Here is a 6,000-nt window from a genome sequence, read left to right on the forward strand (position 1 = left end):
TAGATATATTAGAAAAAGATATATAAATGGGACTATACACCTCTATCGATTCTCTTCAACCTCTTTCATATGCTCTAATCAATGGCTACACCAACCATTGTTGAGCACTAAGTTAGGTGTTAAAATTCCATATTTTGAACTCATATTATCTAGCTGATAATGTTAAGAAAAGGGCTTTGAATTTAGGGCTTTTTCCAGATGCACGCCCTTGTAAATAATCCTTATGAATGCCCTCAAATTTAGGAGTTTTCCAAATACAAATGTTTGGAAAAATGCCCTACTTGCTTTCAATTTAACAATAAATGCCACAATCAATAATTACCCTACAAACTACAATTCTTTATTGCTTCTAATTTGCAATTTCTAGAACGCTTTTTCTTCTTTTTGTTACTTTCTTTCTGAATGGGTAGAGTTGGGTAAAATGTAGATGGCTTATAATTTAGGGTTAGAGTATATACTAAATAAATATGTGAATTTCATGGAATAGGCATTTTGTACAAATGGGCTAGGGGGTTGGATTATTTCTCCAACTTAGTGTTGGTAGGAAGACATTCTAAAAATATTGGAGGCACAAATTGTGCATCTAAAATGCGATAAGGGTTACAATGTTCTTACGACATAATTGATGTATTTTTGTACAGAGTCCTTTGTGCTTACAAGGGGTGCACATACCACTTTTTCACAGATTTTCTTTCTATAGTATTCCTCAAATCGTACTAAATTTTTTTTTTGAATTTTATATAACTAAGCATATATGTATTTTTTCCCTTTATATACTTGGATCATTAAGATTGAGTTCATCTTTGCTGAATTTTTTATAAGAGAATTGTTCAAAATTAAATAGACAAATACAAAAAATCTACCCACCTATCAAGATGGCAAGGAAAATTTTGAATATGCTTTCTTCTTAGATTGGTGGATTTAGTTTATTTTCATCCCAATTTTCAAATAAAGATGTAATGTATTAAGTTATTAAGATAGTTATTTAAACTTAGAATTAGATGGAATTTGCAGTTTTATGTTCAATTATTAGTCCCTATCTTTTAAAGTCAGAGGCTAATGTTTTCATATCAATTAAAAACCATTAATCTTGCTTTCAAACTTCTCCAATCATAGAAAAAAAATCCTATGGTTCATACTACTTTAATATTTCTAATTTCTATTTTATTCAATTTTCACTATTTTCCTATTTGTTTGCTCTGATTTTCCTAGTGGTTTTATTAGTCTTGTTTCTATTAAATAAAAAATTAATTAATGGCCAACTAGGAGCAAATATTTCAAAAATTAAAATAGTTCCAAACTTTTTCCTAATATCATATGCAAATAGGAGCATTGAGCACATTTTGGATAGTTGACAACTTACACACTTAACTATTTATTATTATTATTAATGTTAAATGTTGCATTAAAACCTACAATTGTCTTGGGTGAGTGTAATGTTAAAGAAAGAATAAAATAATACAACTAGGTTCAATTCCTATTTGCAAATTCTAGAGCAAACTGTGCAGATTTGTAAACTTTTCAAGCTTTTAAATTTTCAAAATAGACAGTGCAAAATTTTAACTTGTTCAAGTTTCACTATGGTGTTCTCTTAAAATAGGGGCATTTCTATTTGTGGGAGTTGGAAGCTAAGAAATTGGTTTTCCAAAATCCTTCAAAGCTTCTCCTCATAAAACAATCAAACTCATTCATTGTACAGTATAGATTTTCCAATTCGAGCTCTCTTTTCTTAAATTTTGTTTCCTACAAATTTTTTGGTTATAGAGGTAACTATAGATTGATTTTATCTGAAAATTAAGGCATTATTTAGGAATTGTTGGCTTTAGTTTTACATTATTAGGTTGTATAAATATTTCATTCTTTGTCAAATCTTCTGCCATTGCTTGGACACAGGCTAACAAGAATTGTATTTTGTAGAAAGTCTCTCCAACCACCTATGCATTGAGAAGCATTCTTCAATAAGGCTTGTACACCATGTAAAATTGTACATGTACAATATAGATATATTTGAAAAAGATATATAAATGGGACTAAACACCTCCGTCAGCTCTCTTCAACCTCTTTCATATGCTCTAGTCCATGGCTACACCAACCATTGTTGTGCACTCAGTCGGGTGTTAAAGTTGAACTCATATTATCTAGTTGATAATGTTGAGAAAAGGGCTTCGAATTTAGCACTTTTTCCAAATGGATGTCCTCATAAATAATCCTTATGAATGCCCTCAAATTTAGGATTTTTCTAGATACAAATGTTTGGAAAAAGGGCCTGCTTGATTTCAATAGAACAATAAATGCCCACGATCAATAATTACCCTACACGTTACAATTCTTTGTTGCTTCTAATTTGGAATTTCTAAAACCTTTTTTTCTTCTTTTTGTTACTTGCTTACAAAATGGGTAGAGTTGGGTAAAATGTAGATGGATTGTGATTTAGGGTTAGAGGATATACTAAATAAATATGTGAATGTCATGGAATAGGCATGTTGTACAAATGGGCTAGGGGGTTGGATTTTTTCTCCAACTTAGTGCTAGTAGGAAGAAATTCTGAAAAGATTGGAGGCACAAATTGTGCATCTAAAATGTGATAAGGGTTACAATGTTCCTAGGACATAATTGATGTATTTTTGCATAGAGTCCTTTGTGCTTACAATGGGTGCACATACCATTTTTTCACAGATTTTCTTTCTATAGTATTCCTCAAATCGTACTGAATTTTGTTTTTGTATTTTATATAACTAAGCATATATCTATTTTTTCCCTTCATATACTTGGATCATTAAGATTGAGTTCATCTTTGCTGACATTTTGATAAGAGAATTTTTTAGAATTAAATAGACAAATACAAAAAATCAACCCACTTGTCAAGATGGCAAGGAAAAAATAGGTGAAATTAGGTGAAAAAAAGATTGAAAGAAATTGATCCAAAAATAGCTCTTTGAAATTTGTTTTCCCATCTTTAAGAATTTGAAAAAAAAAAGAATATAATAAACAATCCGACTATTTGTCTTTGGTCTGGTCTTTTGACAATAACCCATGTTCCGATTGACATGATATCATCAACACCATGTATTGCCTCTAAATCTCATCTGCACAAAAACCTAACAGGGGTTTTTCATATAGATTTGTACACAATATCTAACACAATCTCTACAAATCAAGTTTTCCATGAAGTGTAAAAATAATATACAAATCGAGTTCATGTCCTAAAAAAGTATTTTGTATCCTGGCCACCGACTCTCCCATGCAGCCACACATAGAAAACACATTTTAGGGTTTTTATAATTCTTGAATTTTCTTGGAAGTTCTTAGAAAAGAGTTTCAAAAACATTACAATTCTGTTGATTAGGAAAAAACATTGTTTGGAGATAGACTATTGATGATGGTTGAGTGATTTGGCTAGGATGTTTTTTTTCATTAGCTTCCAATACATGCAGATCTATGATCTGTACTATGACCTTTTCTTAAACATACCTCTACCACCAATACCTCATTCCATACAATAGCTATCAATTTCTCAAGAAAATGAATCAAGTGTGAGCCCTTTGTGTAGATTGCCTTCAATTTATGTAATTTCTAGTACAAAGTAGAGTTTTAGAATAATATAGCGGTCATTATCCTTATCTAGACTAAATGATGAGTGACTTATATATATTTTTGTAACTTTTGACTCACTAGACTCAAAAACTTGAATCTGCAATTAATATTCTAATTGTTATAGGTAAGGTATCATCTTGCCAACTTTGAACATTAGACCTTCAGATTGCATAGTTCTTTAAAATGGGTATCAATTTTCACTTCATGTTTGTATGACTCACATTGGTGATGATAGATTTATATGCATTTTATATGGTGACTGAGTTTACTTATCTATACTTTTTTCATAGATTTGTATATTTTTATCAGTTATTAGTTGTCTAATCCATGTATACCACTACAATTACAAATATCTATTTTTTTAATATATTATAGTTAGTATAGTAAACATTATATATTTTCCTTCCTTGTTGACTTAATGCCTCTTCCAACACTTTAGTGATATAATATCTATTTTTTTCCCACTATATGTGTCATGTAGGATGAATGAATATGTTTTTTTATTGGCTAATATGTATTTATATTCATTTATGACTTATATTCTTCTCTATTATTGTATTGGTATTTATAGTTGTTCATAGTATGTCCAAAGTGGAATGTATTGACTAGTTGTCATTCCTAGTTGCATTATAAGATTGTATTTTCAATTCTCTCTTAGGTTCTCACATATTTATTGTTATAATTTCTTTACATGTCATCATTGTGTATCACTAGTTGCCAAGACTTCAATGCTTTGTCATCTGATGATTCTTCCATTATAAAAATAATTTTTTTATTTATTTCTATATTATTTTCACTCTTTTATGAGCCATATTATATCACTTGTTGACAAGAGCTATAGTTCTTTTTTTCCTTTTCTTCTTTGTCTCTTGCACAATTTTGATGTTTTTAGTTCTTAGATTATTTAACTTTCCATAATCATATTGTTTTTGATTAAGAATAATAGATTTTGAAGGGTTCCTAAAACCATGTACAACTCTAAATATTTTCAATAAGTGTAGAAACAAAAATATAGAAAACAAAAGTAGAACTGGTCACCCCCCAAACAAAGGGTAACCTAGGTGACAAAAAGCTTATCACCAACCAAAAGTAAAGATCCAACAAGGGGGAAGAGCTAGATATTTCATGATTTTCCCTTTGATTTAAAGCCTCCCTTGCACAATAAAAGGTGCATTTCTAAAGGAGGAGCAGATGGTCTTGTATTCTTTCTTTTTACTACAGTCCAACCATCCTCCACCTTAGCTACCTTAGCAATCCAATCCCCAGAAGAAATAGAATAATGAAGCCCAGGGAAATCCTAAACACCAAGAATTTTCATAGAAGAGTCCGAAGCTAACTAGCCCCCCACAAAACTAGGAGGTAGGTTCAAACTAGGGGCAGGGACAGGAAGGTCCTGGCCCCCAACAAGATCAAGAAGAAAATATAGCACAGGGGTAGGAGAAGGAACAAGGATAACCTCCTCTAACACCGGCACCAAAAAATCATCAATAGAGGAATCATTCATAGATACAATCACTGAATCCAAAGGTGCATCCCTAGACTTAACCACCATATAGTGTTCAAAGAGGCCCCTGACCACCAAGAAGATGGTCATCTAGATTTACTCTTCACAACAACACAATGAGCAGCAATGTGACCGGTCTTATGAAATTTTCTACAGTGAAAAAGGGATACCTTCATAATCCAATACTTGGGTCCAAGAGCCTCTTGAGGAATCCAAACAAACCTTCTTAGGAAGACCCTTAGAAATATCCATCTCTACAAGAAATTGAGCATATATCGAATGAAAGTTATCTAAAGTGTTTGAGTCCACATATAAAAAATCACCAATGGCAGCCCCAATAGCTTCATAAACTAAATCTAGCTAGAGATGCATCAGGAGATTTAGAATCTAGACCCAGATAGGAACCTTGCTAAAGGATTCAGTAAGCAGATGGAAATCCATATGGCACAGTTTGGCCATAAGAGGATATATGTCCTCCAATGAAAAATTGCTATTGTACAAAATAGTATTCCTATCTTTAACAAAATTAAAATTTACTATGAAAAATCCTTTAGCCACCGAAAAAATGTGCATCTAACTATCTAAAATTGGCTCCCAATGCTTATAAATTCAAGCATGAAGATTAGAAAGTGAGGTCCAAAAACCCTAAAATCTAAAGATAGCAGTAAAGGAAGAGAGCTCATCTACCATACCTAAAATATTATTAACTATTTCAAAGTTCAAGAGTACGCTTATAGGGTTTTAAACAAATATAAGGGAAGCTCAATGGGGACAAGAAGGTTCAAAATGAGCAACTCGAGTAGCACCATGAAGACCCACCTCAAATGCGGCCACATCGGCATAGGAGGTAGATCTACCCCCTGAAGGCATAGGAGAAGCTGAGCCAGAACTAGTAACAATAG

Source organism: Cupressus sempervirens, chromosome 10, assembly GCF_028749045.1.
Source record: "Cupressus sempervirens isolate cs-2001-9-10 chromosome 10, ASM2874904v1, whole genome shotgun sequence".
Lineage (NCBI taxonomy): Eukaryota > Viridiplantae > Streptophyta > Pinopsida > Cupressales > Cupressaceae > Cupressus > Cupressus sempervirens.